Source organism: Cryptomeria japonica, chromosome 8 (assembly GCF_030272615.1).
Source record: "Cryptomeria japonica chromosome 8, Sugi_1.0, whole genome shotgun sequence".
In the NCBI taxonomy this organism is placed as follows: Eukaryota; Viridiplantae; Streptophyta; class Pinopsida; order Cupressales; family Cupressaceae; genus Cryptomeria; species Cryptomeria japonica.
The window spans coordinates 293,391,685-293,412,405 of NC_081412.1; positions in this window are offsets into that span (position 1 = coordinate 293,391,685).

Consider the following 20,721-nt stretch of genomic DNA (forward strand, 5'->3'; position numbering starts at 1 on the left):
CATATTTACAATAAACCCTAAGTTCATCTGTGGTTATATAATTGGGGAACAAGCAAGTAAAACCTCAACTAGTTCCCTCATGAGAGGATAATCTTGAAGAAAGTAAATAATGGAAGAGAGAGTAGAGTTGATTTAGGAATCATACAAAAAAATCCCCATTGAAGTGCAAGGAGTGCAAAAGTATTTAGGATCCTATAATCTAGAAATGTGTAACTAGATGTCGTTCAGAAACTAAGAAGGAAAGTGCAACCCAATCATGGTTAGTTGCTAGGTACAAGACAGTATGTAACACAATTCAACTACTAGGCACAATCGAAGAAGCTTTGCAAATTTTGGCACTCAAGTGTGAAAGTATGCAAAAACATTAAGTATGGATAAAGCAACATGCAGATGGAAATGGCTTATGGAGAGATAGTATAGTAGTATTTTAATACCAAAGTTTTAATGAAAGATCAATTGGCAGTATATAATCTTTTATGGGAACAATGATAAGGAGCCTGACTAGGTGGCTAGCTATGGGAGGACTTGGAAATTTTGGGAGTCTTAAGACATTGGTAATTATTGGACATCCTTATGTTATACCGTAATTGGGTAACTGGATATTAGGATGGTAAGATGGTTGGTTTAGATTGAAGAGATCGAAGGTTGTGATATGCCGAAGTTGGCTAGTAAGTAAATATAAATAAGTAATATGGAATGAGATAACTTCCTTTTACTAAATTTTAATTAAAAGGATGGGTGTTGGTCACTTTCGAGTGCACACCCCCTTGATTTTATAATTGCATAAGTGAATTAGGAGAGAATAAGTTCACTCTCCGAGTTGTTTGAATTATGTCCTGAAATGTGTGGGTAGAAATTGTTGTCAACCATTATCAACCTTACTTGACAATAAATCCACCCCAAATGGCTCTTAACCATAAGTGTTAGTAATTTGGCAACAAGCTTCTACCTAATGAAGGCAAGTGAATGTTAGAGGTGAAAATATAAGAAGCTAACATAAGGTGATAAGAAAAAACAAATGATGTCCCTAGTAAAATTATATGATTACATTATACAACCCTAAGTGGTTCTAAGTAAACAAGTGTCAAAATTGTACCGAACTATCAACCAAGTGCGTAAGACATGAAAGTGTCAATATTTGAACTACCATGTAACATTGAATCAAGGTTTAGCATATAAGATAAGTAATAGAAGTCAAAGAAGAATGGACGGAGAATGGTAGAGTTAGTGCAATCACCTGTTAGATATAATTAAGGGTGTTAATAACCCTAAATAGATAATGAATTATATCGGAAGGTGTTGCTGGTAATAGTAAGCACGTGAAGGTTAAAATGGAACATGCTCTAAAAAAAAAACGAATGCGATCTCATGTATAAGAATGTATTTCATAAATTGATAAAGGATTTTAAAGAATCTAAAATCTCAAGAGTCTAATAATCACTTCCTAACACACTCAGGACGTGTGATCTTGGGTGATGTGTTGCGGTTACTCCCTATAGCATGGCTAGAATGGTCATCTTATTTCGAGTTTGATTCAACATTAATTTTGATTTTCTTTGAAGAGTATATTGTGACATTGGGGCTAGAGCTTTCTTTTTATTTATTTTGTTTATGAAGAGAAGACCACTAAATTTATGTTTCTTTTTATATGAACTATGGCACTTGACATGTTTCTAGTTTTAATATTTTTCAATTGCTGACATTTTTCTTCTTTTTATTGGACTTGGCAGAAGTAACTTGTATTTTTGAAAAGTGTCAAGTGGTCATTTTGATGGTTGATATAACTAGCCCTAGTGATGTGATTTGTGTAATATCTATCATGTTCGTGGAACCACTGATAGTGTGTCAAGGGACAATACTCCAAGGAGTGAAATTAGGCACAAGAATTAACAAAGAATGTGTTTTATCAAATTAAGATAAAGGAAGGAATATCCTCCTAAGTAAAATTAATTGTGAGTAATCTAAAAGAGAAAATTTATAACAATAGTGTGACCTAGACCTAATGAATTGCGAAAGTAATGAATTGCGAAAGTAATGATTGTCGACTGGTAAATTTGGCATGGGTATGGAGATGATTGTGTGGATGATATCTAAAATAAGTTTTAATAACTTCCATCACTCCCTTGGAATGGGATTGTTGTGTACCTTAATGTTTGGAAATGGCGAATAATGCTCCCTATAAAACTTAAACCTTGGAGCCTAGAAATATAAAAAAACATTTTAATCCATAGTGGTAGAAAACTACCCTATATAAGGGCAGAATTGAAGAACCTAAATTTGATTTTGCCTTGCCACCTAAGAAAGTTGGAAGAAATTATGCACCTAGGGCGATTTAGCAAATAGTGTATTAACACCCTAATGAGGTGCCTCGAATGTAGAATAAGTAGATTCGTTGTGGTTAAGTGTGATGTCAATTTTCTTAAGTAACATGCATGGACAAAAATTCAGTAGGATAAACATGCTTTTAAACAAATCCTAAACAAAGTAGAACTCCTAGAAAATTCAATATGTGTAACCTTGATTGTGGGAGTTGATGTGTGTTATAGATATGATTTGGATGGCGCAATAATGTAAGTTGTTGAAAGATAGAACCTTGCAAACACCTACCTGAGATCAAAGGGAAATGTAATAAAAATACTAAGAACTTAACCTTGTGAAGATAGTAAGTTAATTACAATAATAAGTTGATTTTGGTATTTCATCCTTCTAGTAGGCAAGGTAAGAGTTTGAGTGACTTATGGAAATGGAGGGAAATGTTATGTCCCTACTTCAAAATTCTACTCATGCAACTTCCAGGAGTAAGTCAAACTCTAGGGGAGGAGGATGTAAGGCCTTCCCCAAACCAAGCTTTGATTAACTTAGTTGACCATGTTTGACCTATTAATAAATGCTTTATAATTCAATAGAATGGATTGTGTTAGACAGATAGATTGGTGAGAAAGGTAATTGAACCAAGTTATAGAGTTATTGCACCTTGTGCTGTACATTTTGATATGTTATGAATTTGAAATCCTAAAAGATCCATTGATTGGATAACCTTGATTTAACGTATGTCAGCTATGTTTGGATGTAGAATGTATATGATTTCGTGATTTGATAACATTGATGAATGTTGATGCTTCATTTATATGCTTTATGATAAAGAACTCTATATGATTCTAGAATAGGATAAATTGGAGAGGATGTATGTCATTATTGGATTTGCAGGACTTTATTATGATGATAGAATTAAGATGTATGTTTTATGTGTGGACCAAAATTATGAGAATTGTGATAATTGCTTATGTGGATTTAATTGGATATGAGATATATTGAATTGTTCAAATGTAAATTGTATGCGAAGTGTTTGATGTGTATTCTAATTCATGTGTTTAATATTATACGAGGTTATTGGAAATTACTAATGTGTATTGGAGTGGCACAGGAAAAGATATTCATTTGACCATGGAAATATTACGGAGAACGAAACCTAGACCTATGTATGTTCATAAAACCAGGGTTTGTCTATTTGGAGAGACAACACCCTGTTTGTGTTGTATTTTATTCGTAACAGTAAATGATGCATGTGTGTCAAGTGTTATTTAATTGATTCGTGTAAAATCCACAAGAGACACGATTTCATGTATAAATTTGTAAAAGTATTTTCTTTGTGTCACTTGACACATGTGTGGATTTATGTTTGAATTTTTAAGTTTGTCTCTTGGTGGGAACTATTTAACTCTAGTTTTTTTTCAATTAATGTGATGTGATTTCCATAAATGCCTTGGGTAAAGAATCTTTGGGATGGTCAACTTAAGTTTGACCCGAAAATTAACTTTAGAGGGGTTTAAAAGGGGTAAAATGGACACCTAGGGGTAGTTTAATAGGGTTTCCTAAAACCCATAAGGTATACCTAAGGGTTAGGGGTAATTTTAGGCAAGTTTCTACTCCCATTTGACCTTTTAGACACCCTAAAAAGTGACTTTTCTAAGTTGTGCGAAAATTGAAATTTGAAGACTCAAACTAAGTTGTGAACCTTCCTTTTTGAATGAGAGTTCCCCTTCCCCATTTTACCTTACTTTCCTTTTCGATTTTAGAAACTTGAGAGAACTCACACTTGTGTCTTCTTAAGCAAGAAAGAGAGATTTTGGGGGCAATCACCCACTCTCCATTTTTGGAGACATAAGAATTTTGGAAAGAATAAGCTAGACTTTGGATTGAGAATTTTGCTAAGAGTAGAAAGGGAAGAACCGTGGAATTGGGCTGCTCATCCTCAACAAAACTAGCATACCTTTGGGTAGATTAAGGTTGGTTGTATCTTTCTTATAATGGATTTCTTATTGCATGTGTTTTTGAAAGTAATGTTTGTGTAAGAGACTAGTTTCCGTGCATGTTCTCTTGGAAATTTATTTCGTATTTTGTGTTTATACATTGTATGTGTTTTTGGGAGTCATCAAGACCTCTTACTCTTGGGAGAGGAGGATCTTGTGGGTGGTAGAAGTGATAGCCCTTGAGTGAGAGACTCTCGTTATGAGAGTGATCCCAAGGGATTCTATGTGACCCTTGCTACATGGCTTGTTTATGCATTGGGGGTCATAAGGAGGGAAATAAGGCATGAATGCCTTGGGGGGCATAAGGGATGTGGGGTTGATACACTTGATGTATTTGGTTTGCCATGAGGTGGCTACATATTTTGGTTTGCCATGAGGTGGCTATATGTTTTACCATACTTGCAGTCTCCTTAGGGTACTTGGTCCACTACCACCCTTGAAAAGACATCACATTGTGTGGTGCAGTGTAGCCTGGGTTGGGAATGTGATTGTGGTTGTTTTCCCTTGTCTTTTGTGTTTGCATGTGTGTTCCCATTTAGGGCTTGGTTCTCCGAGCTTGGGGGTGGCTACCAGTTAGCCTAGGATGGGAGGTGAGCACTCCATGGTCATAGCATTGATTTATTTGTAGGTTGTTGAAAGGAAAGAAAAGGACAAGTAGAGGTTACTGGACTTATGTTTAGCAGAAAAAGAATTGGAAATAGATTAGTTTATATTTTAAGTTGCAGCAGGGTGAAAAGAAAACTATGTTGTATCTATTTTTGGAAAGGAGATGTATCTATCATTTGTAAAAACCTCATTTATTAGAAATGATAGATTCTATTTTAAAGTTGACAATAGGGTCTTGGAAATATGTTTTAATAAGATGAATATTTATTTATGCTAAAATGTAGAAAAGAAATGAATATTCCAGGATTTAGTTCCTAAAGTTTTGAAGTCAATATTTGTTGAGTATATAATATTTTGAAAGGCAAGAAATTTATTTTATTCCTTTATGCTTATGAAATAAAATAGGAAAGGAATAAAATAGCTTCGCATGCATGTAGTAGGTTGGAAATAAAATAAAATCTAAAATTTAGATTTGTATATGGAAATGCATATTTAGTTTCATTTAAATCTGTCATTGATTTAATTGCAGAAAACGGAAATCTAAAACAATGTTATAGTCATCTCTAAGGATTCATTTTAATATTTCCTAGATTTATCGAGTTGTTGTTAATTAAATTTTGTCATTTATATAGTTGCTATAGAATTATTAAATACTGTCAGTTGTTTATGTACAGAAAATAAAATCTATGCTATTCTAAGTGAATTTAATTATGATAATTACCTTATTTTTGCAGAAAGTAAATCTATATTTAAATAAATCTAAATTATTTAGTCTATCTCTGATTAAAGCAACAAGGTTAGCAAAGAAAAAAATAAAAATAAAGCATTGATCTAAATATGGATAATTTAATCAATCTATTCAAAGGACTGGAATAATAGTACATACTTACTTAATAGAAACTTTAACCCTAAATCTAAGTGCATTCAAAATATATTTATTTATGTTTATATTTAGAATATATGTATATAAATAAAAAGTATATATATACATATATATATATATTTATATTCATATTTAAATCATATTTATATATATAATATAAAAGGTATATTTATATATAAATATAAATATATATATAAGTACATAAATATATATATATATATATATATAAATCTATTATAAAAAATTAAAAATTAAAAAATAAAATAAAAATAAGACTAAATATAAAAAAAAAAAAAAAAGGGGTTTCGGGCGGGGGGTCGAATCCCACTGTGTGTACACACAGTGGGCGGCGCCAAGGCCACCACTGTGTGGACACACAGTGAGCGGCCCGTGGACTGCCACTGTGTGGGTGCACACTGGGCGGCGCCCGCGCCGCCACTATGTGAACACAAAGTGGGCGGCCCGCAGACTGCCACTGTGTGGGCACACAGTGGGCGGCGCCCACGCCACCACTGTGTGTGCACATAGTGGCGGCTGGGTAAACCCCCACACCATCATCCCTCCCTCTTTAAAAAAAAGAATTCATCGGCCGCCTCCCATGTTTCGTTTGGCCCTCCCTGCATTGAAATAAAATTCAAAACCCTAACCCGAACAGGGTTAGGGTATTTCGAAATTATAAGAGTATAAAAGTAAGAAGGTAAAAGGAAAGGCATTTTTAGAATGTTTTTTTTTAAATTAGGTCACAAGGTTATTTAATAAGTTTAGTTAGTTTTGTGGAATAGATATATTTTAGAAAATAAACATTTACATATGTACGTGTATTATTGAGAATATATATATATATATATATATATATATATATATATATATATATATATATATATATATATAGCAAAAAAAAAATAAAAATGAATGCATAAGATTTGTATAGGAGATATTCATTAAGCGATTATTTAGCTCAATGGGTTAGTTTGGAATTTAATTAAATAATCTATAATATTATTATTAACCCTTTTGGGTAAATATATTTGAGAAGCTATTTAAATAACTAATTAATTTGGAAATTGTTTAGTTTAAAAAAAAAAAAATATACTCTTTTTAGTGAATTCTGTAAAGGAGTTCATTTCTGGTCACTTTTTATTCTTCTTGTAATGTTTAAATGATTAGATTTAAACTGAGAGGTAATGAGAACATTAAATTTATAATATTTAATATTTGATGAAGGAATGCATGACAACGTGATTTAAGTTATAAAATTACGCTCTAGAAATCTTAATGTTCCTTTTTATAATTAACAAAATAATTTAATTAAATGTATATTTTAAGAAGAAAAAAAAAATTGTAGTGGTGTAAATTATTTTCTCCACAATAAAATGGACTAAGTCTTGCGAACCGTGTTAACCCTAGTGGAGTCTTTTGTCAGACAATTTAATTATCGTAATGATACTAGGTACTTTAATTTTAGTTAATCAAATAGATGTTACTATGAAATTATAATAACATGGAAATTAATAGATTTAAGGTTTATTTAAGTTATTATTGAAGAGGTCATAGTATCTATGCATCGGGAAAACTCTTGATATACCCTTATTTAAATAAATAATATCGAACCAAGTAATTATATTAATGTCTATTTAGTAGTAATGGATCAAATTAAGTACTAATAAGCGCAACTGAGATGGAATGGACTTTCGAGAGAATTTAATGTTACCCTTATAAAATTTATTTGCGCCGCTTGATAATAGGAGTTATCGTATTTAGTTATATAAGTATTTAATGTCAATTATGAATTCGTTGGGAACAACTTGTTAAATTGACACAACTATTTAAGCAATGGTTGCATGTAATTAAGTGATTTTAAAAAAAATAAAAAATTTGTTGGTTGTGTTTTGCCCAAAAGTTTGGGCATGACAGGCAGGAAGAGGAATAAATAAGGGGGTTAAAACAGAGTCTGGGGAAGAGAAACATAAGGGGATGAAAGGAGAAACATGCTACCGACCGCTTAGGACATGAAAACAAAAGAGGGGGTTGCCTTAAGGTGGCATAGATAGGAGATTGATGCCATCGGCTACCAAGTTGGCTAACTCATCCGCTCTTTTATTGCCCTCCTTATAAATATGATTGACTGTGAACCTATCAAAATCTCTGCATAAGTCAAGAGCTTTTGATAGCAAAGTATTTAGTCACCAATTAGGCATACTACCTTTCCTCAGAGCATTGACAATTATAGTCGAATATCCTTCAATTTCCAAGTTCTTAACTCCTAGTTTCCTACATAAATGCAGACCCTCCACTAGGGCCATAAGTTCCACCCAATTGTTGGTGTTGATGCCAACCGAAGAGGCAAGGGTTGCTAGTTCCTTGCCTTCCCAATTATGAACAACACATCCTATCCATGCTTGCCCTGGGTTGCCATGAGATGCCCCATCAATGTTTAGCTTCACCCAACCTTCACTTGGGGGCTACCATCTGCATGCATCCCTTGATTGAAGACTTGCAATAGGACCATCTCCTACAAAGGGAGGAAAGGATAAGCTTTCCCATCGTTTTTTCATATTTTCATCCCAATAAGTGATAGAGTTATTCTTCAATGTGCCCGATGACAGTCAGTTGTTCATGAGCTCAGTGATAGCTGACTCTATCCTGTTAATGATTTTGGGAACCTCTAGTTTTTCAGTTTTAAAGAGACGTCTATTTCTCTCCTTCCATAGTTCCCACATAATGGAAGAATGAAAAACTCTCCATAAACCTTCAAAGAGATAGCCACACCTGAGGAGAGGCCATGCATTGAGCATTCCAAAGATGGCATGGGGGAAGGCCGCAAACCATTCAAGTTTGTTGGTGAACTACATCCAACATTTGTGAGCAAAGGGGCAGTTAAGGAGGATATGATTGGTGTCTCCTCATCTACCTCACAAAGAGGACATCTACTAGGGCCCTCATACCCCATTCTTCTAAATTTTTCTATAGTTAGGAGCTTGTTCTAAACCGCAAGCTAGGAGAAGATACCTGCCTTAGGCAGACAATATTTATCCCAGCAAAGTTTCAAGGGAAGCTCAGTCACAGGTCTTATAAATGATTTGGAGATGAGAAAGTACCCATCCTTGGAGTTGTATTCTCCTCTTAGGGAGCCATCCCAGACAAGCTTGTCCTCATTCTGACCTAAGGAAATGTTCCTTGATTTAAGAATTGCCATAAGTTTTTGTTTATCCCTTACTGGGATATCCTCATCTTCCTTCTCGATCCACTACCAACCAACCCCATCCTCTGAAGGGGAGATATAGTTGTTTAACAGGGGTCCTCTATGAGATTCAAGAAGGATACAAGTAGCACCAAAGTCATGGATATTATCAATAGCCTTATATCCACCCCATGAATTTGACCAGAAAAGAGCTTTATCGCCAGACCCCAGGTTCCAAGTAAGTCTATCTGAGATAATCCTCTTGCAATCTAACATAAAATTCCATAGGCAGGACCCTCTGGGAGGGTTGGTTTCTCTGAATATTTGGATAGGATTCCCTCCATTAAGGTATTTGTGGTGCAACAAGCAAGCCCATTTGAGGTGGGGGGTTCTAAACATCCTCCAGACCAACTTGGCACCCAAGGCTTTGCCCTGATCATGAAGGTTTTTAATGCCAATTCCTCCTTCTTCTTTAGGTTTGCATATCTTATCCTAGGATATGAGTGATAGTTTACGATTGTCATTAGCACCTTGCCAAAAGAAAGTCCTGAGATGCTTGTTGATCTCTACAAGTTTAGAAGAAGATAAATGTTGACAGGAGAGCTGGTAAATGGGCATAGCTGACAAGACCGATCAAACCAAGGTTGCTCTACCTATAGATGAGAGCCATTTTCCTTTCCATGTGTTAATCCTAGACTTGATTTTATCCACCAAGTTGTCCCATAATTTTGAGGGTCTTCAACCCTTGTCAAGGGGAATGCCTAGGTATTTGCAAGGAAGAGTTCCTTCACTAATCTCCAGGACATTGCTGATCACTTTCCCTAAGGAGGGGTCTATGTTGAACATAAAAACTACAGACTTGGCTAGATTCACCTCTTGACCCGAGGCTAGCATATAGGAATTAAGGATGCCTTTGAAGGCACTCGCTTCCCTTACACTTCCCTGCCCAAAAAGCATTGTGTCATCGACAAATTGCTGGTGGGTAAAGGGAGGGAGGCCACTGGTAATGGGGATTCCTTGGATCCCTCCTTCCTCTTTGGCCTTAGAGATGGATCTACCTAGGGCTTCAACCATGATGATGAAGAGGAAGGGGGACATAGGATCTCCTTGCCTAAGCCCTCTTGAGCTACTGAAGAAACCTTTCGGGGAACCATTAACCAAGACCGAGAATCTGGGGGTGGATATACATTCAAAGATTAGGTTGATCCAGGATTTGGAAAATCCAAAGGCCTCCAAGGATTTTCATAGGAAGCACCAATCAACTTTGTCGTAAGCTTTGCTTATGTCTAATTTGACTAGCATACTTGGGGCCCTGTTGAGCTGGACCAAATGAATGGCCTCTTGGGCTATAATTACCCCATCATAGATTGATCTATCTGCTACGAAGCCAGTTTATTCTTCACTAATGATAATGGGGAGAAGATTTTGGAGTCTCGCTGTTAGGGTTTTGGTTAACAGTTTGTACAGAGTGTTGCAAAGGGCTATTGGTCTAAAGTCATTAAAGCTTTTAGGATTCTCTTTTTTTGGGATGAGAGCTAAGAAGGTATTGTTTATTTCTTTGAGAATCTTACTAGAGTTCCTAATACCTTCTAAGGCGTCTATGATCTCTGTCCCCATAAAACCCCAACATTTTTGGAAAAATCTAGTGGGAAAGCCATCTGAGCCCGGGGCCTTGTCAGGATTCATCTTCATAAGGACAGATTTAACCTCCTCCTCAGAGAATTTATTTGACAAGATTTTGTTGTGGTCATCGTTAATGAGTTTTGGAAGATTCTTGATAATATTGAGTTGGCCTCTGAGGTTGGAGCCTTCAATATTGTTTAAGATTTTATCAAAAAACCTTGCTGCCTCGGAGGCAACATCATCTGGTTCTGACAGAATGGAACCCTAACAATTCTTAATTTTAGAAATTCGATTGACCCATCCCCTCTGCTTAGTACTATTATGGAAAAACTTAGTATTTCGGTCCCTATCACTCAACCAAGTCTCCCTCGATTTTTATTTCCAAAAGATCTCTTCATTTGAGAGTGTCTTTTCATACTCAGAGAGTAGAGCCTTTTCTTTGAGGAAGAGATGTTCATCCATCCCCTTCTCAAGAACCTCAATGTTAACATTCTTAAGATCATTTTCTATTAGGAGTTTTTTATCGAAAATATTTCCAAAATTAGTCTCGTTCCATTCTAAGAGCTTCCTTTTGATAAGCTTTAACTTGCTTGTGATAATAAACATCTTTAAACTAGAGAAAACAGAGCTTCTCCACTAGTTCTCAATTAAGTTTAAAAAGTTATCATCTCTGAACCACATGCTCTCAAATTTGAAGGGACATTTTTTAAGGGAGTGGTTAGATAATAAGATTAGTTGGAGTGGGAAATGGTCAGATCCTGCTAAAGGGAGGGGTTTTGCATTCAAGTTAAAGTTAAGCTTTGAGTGCCCTCCATGGATAAAGAACCTATCTAGTTTCTCAGCAATGTTAAAGAAACCAAGCCTTCTGCTGTTCCAGGTTAAGACATTATCTGTCGTCTAGATTTCCAATAGGGAGTTCCTATTGATCCAATGATTGAAATCTACAGCCACTGGAGGAAGTTTGTTGCTACCTCCTCTTTTGTCTGCTACCTTAGTGATAGCATTGAAATCTCCCCCAATGATGCATACATCATTTGGGAAAATTCTGAGGAAAGACTCCAGTTCCACCCACACCCTAGCCTTATCCCTATTTTGGATAGGACCGTAAACGTTAATCAATTTGAATCTTAGGTTATTTTTATAACTTACTACTTCTCCTCCCATCCAATTTTTCTTAATCTCTAAAGGTGTAAATGAGATGAATCTAGAGTCCCAAATTATGGCTAAGCCCCTTGAGGCCCCTATTGCAGGGGAGTGCTTTAGCTGTCTAATGCTTAGTTTTTTCTCAAAAAGGGCTATATCAGAGGAGTTCATTTTAGTTTCTTAGATTAACATTATATCTAGTTTAGAATCATAGATGGAGCACTTTAAGATGCGCTATTTCTTAGGGGCATTCAAACCCCTAACATTCCAAGTTACGATTTTCATGGCTATGTGGGGAGGAACTTCCCCTCCCCTACATTAAAAAGAGTAGATATTTTAGACTGACCCTTGGCTTCTCCATCCTTTGATCTTAGTTCAGCAAGGGATCTCCTACCTCTTCTCTTACTGTGTTTAGCACAATCAGGAGAGTCTTTGCTTCTATTAGAGCTGAGAATGCCTAGAATATTTGGGTTATCATTTTCTAAGTTATCTAATGCTACAAAGAGTTCATCTATTTCTAAGTCGACTCTAGTAACATCCACTAGATTTTTGACAAGGAGATCCCTTTGTCTTTCCAAATCCTCATCATCACAGATTTCATCAACCAATAGGTCCATGAGGTCATTTACTACTTCTTCCCCTACAAAATTGACAATGATTTTAACTTCCCTAGCCACTCGATCATTCTTAGATTCTACAATTGGATCAGAAACGACCTTCAGAGATGGAGGGCAAACCTCTTCCTCCTCAAAGCCCTCCATACTTGAGACTAGAGAGATTGGTTGACCCTGTAAGGATGCCAATCCTGGATCCGGGGAAAGCCTATCCAGCTTTGCTGATTGCTCAGAGGAAATTAGTTCCATTAAAGGGGGAGACCCCAAGGGACTCATCCTCTTTGGTGGAATGAGAGAGCTAGATGATGACAAATTTGTTAGGCCAAGCTACTCTTTCTGGGGGATAACCTCATTGATTTCACCATCTTATAAATCTCGATCCCCCAGAAGAGAGTCAGCTATAGGTGAATTTATAGTTAGTAGTGAAGGAAGAGGGGAGCGAGAGGGCTTAATAGGGGAGCTATGAGGATATAGGTTAGAGGTAAGATGATTAGGGTTAATATCAATCTTATAGCCCTCTAGGGTAAAATCCCCTCCTTCCACGAATCTAAATGGAGCACCATTAGACTTGAGCAACGATACAGGGAAAGGTTTCTCGAAGGGGATCTTCCTTGGCATAGAATCTTTGAAAGGACCATTATAAAAGGGTAATTCTAGGGTTAAACAAGATTTATCACATTTCAGAGTTATAGGCTCTAAAGATTTAATGTTAATATTCATTTTAATGATTAAGAACTGGTTAAAGAAGCTTAGGGCTGATTTTTTGACTTCTACAAATTTACCTATTTTGTTGCCTATTATTCTTAAAAGGTCATTATTGTGCAATTCTACAGGGAATTTATCAAGTGAAATTGCTCTATTAACCATGCAGGAATTGAATTGAGATGGGAGAAAGAGAGGTTGCCATTCCCAGCAATCAAATCCTAGAACTTTAAATTTTAATATATCCTCATTAAGAAATGAATTTCTAAGATTATGATTACCACATTCAATAGCTAAGAAATTATCAGGAAGGATGTTAATTTTTGCTTGGTTATTGAAGGAGGATGACACCCAGTTAGCAATTTGTTTCGACGGGATCCCCTAGCCTTTCCACAGAGCAAAGATCATTCTATCTTTGCAATGCATTTGATACCTAGCCTAAGTATAATTATCAATTTCAATGACCAACCTGTTAGGAGTAGTTGGGGAATTTGAAGGTAGATCCGACATAGGGTGCTTAATTTCCTTAGAATTGTGATGGCCAGAGGTTTCCATATCCTCTGATAATTTGCCCAGGGATTTTCATGGAGGAATGTAGCGAGCAGAGGAACTCTTTGGCTGGTTAGGTTTTACAAAAAAATCCTCCCAACAATGATTGGAAATCCTTTTGAGGCCGTTTGGTTGCCCTAATGCCCTTTTGCGGCTAACCAAATGCCAATCCTGATCCTAGCCTTTGTAAAGAGGAGGGGGAGGCCTAGCCGCATTAACCAAAGAGTATTTTGTTTTTGCAAAGAAGACCTCTTGATTGTGGGTCTGTGAAATGACCCTACCAAGATCCTCAGTCCCGAAGTTATTAGCCAAAACAACGAATTGATTAGCAGAACCTCTGTAATTTCCCCGCGGCAGATAAGAGCACTCAAAAGAAGATGTCGATGCATTGCATCTCTTTTTCGCACACAAAGACATATTTTTTCCCATTTTTTTGAAATTGTGCATTATTAAATTATCAATTGTTTATATTTTATTATCCAGGGGTTAATATATATAATGATTAATATTTAATTTGTGTATAAGTCTTAATGAGGAAGTACCCTTTGGGAATAGATAGAATATTATTTTTTTATTGGAGATTTTTTTGAATTAAAATATATTTATTATTTGGCGATTTTTAAATAATATATTATTTTTTGATTTAAATGATATAGGTCATTTGGGAATTTTAGAAATGGAATACTAAAGTATATGAGTAATTGGAAAATGAAATATTTATCAGGATATTTTGCAAATTTAAATGATATGCTATTAGAATTATTGGAAATTTAATAATCTATCGATTTGAGAATTGGTAAGTTAATGATATTTTCCTTTAGTGAAATAAATAGTTTAGTTATAATTTTCCTCTGTATTGAGAAATAGACAAATGGTAGTATTACGATTGTGGTATTGCATTCACCTTGTAATGGTTATTTTTCTGTTAATGTATTTTTGAAATCTTAGATCATTTAGAAAACTTGATTGACTTTTATTGTTTAAACCAATAAGAAAGAAGATTGTCCCTTCCCGGTTATTGCCTATGCAAGTTTAATTTTTGTATTCCCTTTTGTTTAAAGTAATGTCAAGGCCTTGATATGTATGTTTGGACCCTGTCATTTGGTTGATTTGGGGTACCTACTTATATCAATGGTCTCTAGTTTGGCTGTTTCCTTGTGATGGTGTTATAATTGGTCTTGTCCTTTATGCGGGTGTTGAGTGTTGATTTGTGGTTGACCATAGTTGGTCAGGTCTCTAGTTAGAGTACCATCAGGCAATGGACCTTGTATTTGCTTTTAATATGTTCAGTTGGATCCATTTCTATGTAGGGTCAATTATGTATTTATTGACCGATGTGGTCGTTTGTATATTGGTTATGTCCGCCTTGATGTCAGGATTGTAAATAATGTGAACCTTATGTATCCTTAACTTATTTAAATGATCAGAGGGGTCTTGCAGTTGAGCATACCCAGAGATGTAGCCCTTTAGGGGTGAACTCTGATATCAATTGGGTGTTACGTGATGCTTTTTTTCTTTTGTTTCATGTTTTAGTGTTAGCATGTATGGATGTCATATTGGTAGAATGTATAAGTGGATTAGATGAGATGTATCGTAAATGCATGTATGTAGTCATCTCTTAATGTAGTAATGTGGATCATGAAAGAGTGTAGTTTTGATTAGCAGAATGAATTCTATTATCGTTGATGAAAATAAGTATGCTTGAAAAGATCTCACTAGTTATAATGAAATTAAAGTGCATTTTGGAACAAGGTGCATGACATGCGTTTAATGTAAAATTGAACGTAATGAATGGTTAGAGATTATTGGATGAACTCGTCATGTTCCCTAAATTGTAATTCTAATGGATGAACTTCATTTTGTTATCTACATTTTTAACCTTAATAAATGAACTTCATCTTATTAGCTATATTTTAACTATAATGGATGAAATCATTTGGTTATTTATATTTTAACCTTAATAAAGGAACTTCATCATATTAGCTATATTTTAACTATAATGGATGAACTCATTTGGTTATCTACATTTTAACCTTAATAAATGAACTTCATCATATTAGCTATATTTTAACTAAAATGGAAGAACTCATCAAGTTGACTATATTTTAACCTTAATGGATGAATTCATATGCTATCTATGTTTTAATTTCAATGGGCAAATTTCCTCATGATAGAGTCATCTTCAGCCATAATGGATGAACGCATCCTATTATCTATAATGCTAATTCATTGAACAAATTATATCCTTGTTTAAAGTAATAACATGAAATTAAGTTAACTTGCTTTACTGGGTCAGATGTTGTGAGTTGAGTTAGATGTTAAGTTACGTAATCATGTTGGGAAACTCCTTAGGTTTTGTTTAGTCTTTCGTTGTGTTATCTAAGCTTTTGATAACTCATTGTATCTCTATGTTGTGTCTTTAAAAAAAAAAAATATTGGCACTCTATTCATGTGTTGTAGCTTTATCCCTTCGGGGTTTCTTGGTGGGGCATTACATTTGGTATCAGAGCCCATGTTGCAAACACTGGGATCTCTAGTTTCACTTGTGCCCTTAGTTGGTGTGGGGTGTATTGACCTTATGTTGTATGCTTGTCCTCCTTCTTGTATGTGTGTGATTGAGAAAACCTTAACTTGTGTGTGACGTGTGTGTTCACACCTTGTTTTCACCTTCTTGATGTGGGTGCTATGGAGTGATTATATGTGCTTTGTCTCCTTATTGAGGTCTTGGTTTACGATTTCTCTTATTCTGAAAGAGAGTCGTATCTACCTTCCTTATTGATTGTTGTACTCTCTTAACTAATCCATTTGGGTTGGTTTAGTGATGTCTTTAATCTAAAAGTATGAATGTGCTTGTTTAAGGTTGTGATCTAGCTTAATGTTGTTTGCTTGAAGGACTAGTGTGGTAGATATTGAATGCTTATTATGTAGCAAATTAAATGATCATCACCCTTCCTCCTCTCTCTATCTAGAAATTAAAATATTTTTGATATATGTAATTATCTCTTATTTGAGTTTTCTTTTGCGAGAGAAGGTTGTGACTTGTTGAACCTTGTGTGAGCCTTATAACACTTATGTATTTTTAGATTATAAAAGGGCTTTGGTTTGAAAGTTCATATTGGTTATTGAGAAGAATTGTATGTTTACATTAAATAATTCTCCATGTGTTTCATAGTAGTAACATAATTAAATTTTATCTTAAGTAATGTGCATTAAGGTGTGAATAGCTAGATTTTTGTGAAACTACTTTGTTGTAAAAGAAGTACCAAAAGGGAACATGTTATAGTAGTTTCGAGACTGTATTAATGTTTTCCACGAAAGATTTTTTTATGTGTTTCATTAAACTAGTTTGATTGAGGATCTATTTTAGCAATTCCCATTGAACTTGCTTTTGGGTATATGTAATTACCTTATTATGTTTAAAAAGTTTAAATGAAAGACTTGTTTGATGTGCATGCATTAATATGTATTATTTAGTTGATAGCTCCTCGCTTATCTTCTTATCGTAGTTTGATTTTCAATGATAGGTTGCAAAGTATGATATGTGTTTGTATTGAATTAAGAATAGTGAGTGTTCTCAAGAGGCCTTGTAATTATTGAAGGATTGTCTGTCTTGATTTCTTGTTTGGAAAACTAGAACATTTTGTTGCAACCATAATAATTGGAAATGTCATGTTAGGCTATTTGGCATCCTCCTAAAATGGTAGCGAAATGAAAACCGTGCAATTAAAATGATAGACTTATAGTGAGAAATTTTAGCTTGTAGTGTGATCTTGTTGATCTTGTGTCTTTGTAGGAAATAGTTTGATTATCAAACTCTCTTTCCCTTCTCTTTTCCTAAATCATAAGATTTTTAGAAATGCTACTAAGAATGCATTGATTTAAAAAGAATTTTTATAACGCATATGAAATTGTATGTTTTCTTTTGGGCTTCTTATGGAAAGATGAAAGTCTTAAGCTTCAAAAAGAAAATTGCATAGTTAGTAATGTGAATTCGAATGCTTAGTGGAATTTGAGAAAGATATCGGAATGATGTTATTTCCTTATGTAATGTTGAATAGTTAAGAAGAATTTCAGTACTTGTATCTAGAATAAACTTTATTCAGTTATTCATGTGAAAAGCATAATTAAAACCTTCCTTGAGTAGATGATAGCGTACTGAAAAGTACTCCCTGTAAATGTGACTAAACCAGTACTGGTGCTTTCTTTGTGTATTGTAAGAAATCCGTGCTTGCTTTATGTGCCCATGGGATGGTGAAGTAATCAACCATGGAGGATATGTTTACTTATGAGTATGGGAAACCATACTGTTTATGTGATGTTGCTTAATTGTTACCCTAATGAGTACCAAACCTTGGGTTGTTGGTAGTTCAGTATGTTAAGGGGTAGTATTAGAAGTCACCATTCCTTAAATAGCATGGATCGACGTACGAGTAATGTCAGTGCGAAGTGACTTTAGCTTCTCTATTTTGAGGAAAAATATAGTTAAATAATGAAACTGTATTATAGGTTTACTCAACACTTTCCCTTTTGATGAACCGGTTTATAAGTTTTATGTGTGCCAACCTATTCCTATCCTTTATTTGAGCATATTGATGACAGTTCTTGAGCGTAATGATGGTTTTTATTGGAGGATCTTTCTTTTGCCTTGTCTTCATGAAAGGTATGTTATTTTCACATGAGCTACCAATTGGCTAGTGTTGGTAGACATGTGGGTGGACCTTAGCCATGTATACCTCTGGCTTACGATGAGTATCCTGAGAGGTATGTCACTATGCAGGGTGTAACCTGCGCGTGCCCTTTTCCGCGAGGCACACTGCCATGTGAGATACGTCCATTGTGTTCTTTTTCCGCTTGGAGTATTGCCATGCCATGCTGAGACAAGATGTGGGATGTAGTAGACATTGCCATGTGGCCTATCGATTGGTTTAGGATAGAGCCATGCAGTGTGACGACGTGAGGTAGGGTGATGTCGAGGTGCACACTGCCATGCCATGCGGATGTATGACTAGGCCACACCACATGATGAGCTATTGCAATAGCTAGACGATTGTTCCTTCCTTCCTCGTTGGTGGCTAGATGCTAGTCACATAGTAATATTATGTGCACATGATATTTTCATTTGTTTCCTTGTGGGCCAGCAATTTATTTTATTTTGACCTTGAAGGTTTAGCCACGATCTTGCGATATTTTGTTTACTTGATTTGGTGTTGCAATTCTAGAATTATTTTCTTGCCTTACTGTTGGAATTGATGATTATTATCTTTATTCTTCTGTACTTTGGTGGCTAAACTGGTTTATCCTTTTTGTTTTTGTATGCTGGTCTTGTGTTGAAATGTGAATTCCTCTCCAAGAACGTAGGAGACGGTCTTGGTTGAGTGTATACGAGGAAGTAGACGTAGGGAACCTTGAGGATGGGGGTATGTGAGGTTGTGAGATAGCTAGGATCCACTACCTACCTATGTGTGGTGACTATCTCTTGGAGGCTACCCACCTTACGCAATAAGGGATGTTCACGAGGGTCTTGTATGGAAGGTAGCACCGCTATGGTGTGCCCTAGCACCATCAAGCCCTTGAGTGAGATGTTGGATATTTATGATCATGTTATTTATTCTAAGATTAGGCATAGAGATGCTGATCGTGCATGTTATCTTTGACCGAGCATTAGACATGCTCACATGTGGCCTTTTGAGTTGTGCATTCTAGTTATGTGGATGGTTATTATGTGTAATCATGGATTAAATGGTGTTAACTTATCACTATGTTATGGGACATAGTCATTGGAAAGGTTCTTATATGCCTGGAAAGTGTAAACAATTGAGTTATTTATGTTGCACTTATTTATTGAAAGTTAACTTGGTTGTAGAAATTGATATTTGAAGCTAGTTCTATGCGATAAAGTTTTGTAAAAAAGATGTATTGGTAAAAGAAATTGATCATGTTTGCATGTTTTCTTGTCATGTTTGATAGATGAGTATGGTAATTGTTGCTTACCTCTTTTAATGCTTTAATTTGGTGTAATGAAAGGGAGAAGATTTTTGTTTCTCTGTTATGATTATAGATAATTCCTAGAATGTTATAAGAAATGTATGGTTTTAGATGTATCTTGCCAATGGATAATGGCATTCGTAAAGGATTTAGCAATAATGTTTCATTTATTTATGAAAAGATTCCTATGTGCAATTGATTTTTATTAAATGAGTTTCAGGGCTAAGGCATGTTGAATGTTTATCATCTAGCCTTACGACTTCCGGAGTAAGTCAGAGCCTAGGGGGGAGGATGTAGTGCCCCTACCCTAGTTAGCTTTGTAAAGACCGGTTTGACCTTGGTTGACTTTTCATGTGGCATTCTTGAATGGTTGATTTACCATGATGTAATGTTGTAGTCAGATATTATGATTATTGTGCGTACCTGTTAATGTGCTTTCGCATCGATTCTTATGTAAGTTTGATTGTTCTCATGATTCTTGTTATTAATCTCGAGCTAACACCTTCATTATATATATATATATATATATATATATATATATATATATATATATATATATAGGTATGTATGTATGTATGTATGTATGTATGTATGCTTGTGTGACTCCTAGTTGCAGGAGATTGTAGGTACAATACCGCCTAGGTGTGAGGTTCATCTTCACCTGGATTCGCAGGGTAGAGTATACCTCTTTCGTCCTTAGAATTTGGATTAGGTGCTTGTAAAACCCTCATTTTACCCTATTCATGCTCAAGTGAGCGTCGCCTGTGGTCCGTTAGTTTCCCTTTTCATTTGGGTTTGTGGGTCGTGTATTTGGTTGGCTTTCTTGGGTTGCGTGCTTTATGTGTGGTAAAATTGAGTATTTCATCCTAAGTATTTAATTTGATTTAAGGTGTTCATTTATGCATTAGTAATTGAGGAACTAAAGTAAATAGGTTTCTTTTATATAATTGCTCTATTCATGTTTGTAGCAAGTTTAATTTAATGGTTAATTTTAAATAATGAATTTATTCAGTTTATGCATTTTGAAAGGGAAGATTTAAATTTATTCGAAATAAAAATAATTTAATCTCTTTTGCTTTTCGGAATAGAAAGGTTAATTTTAATTATTTAAGAAAATCAATTTTA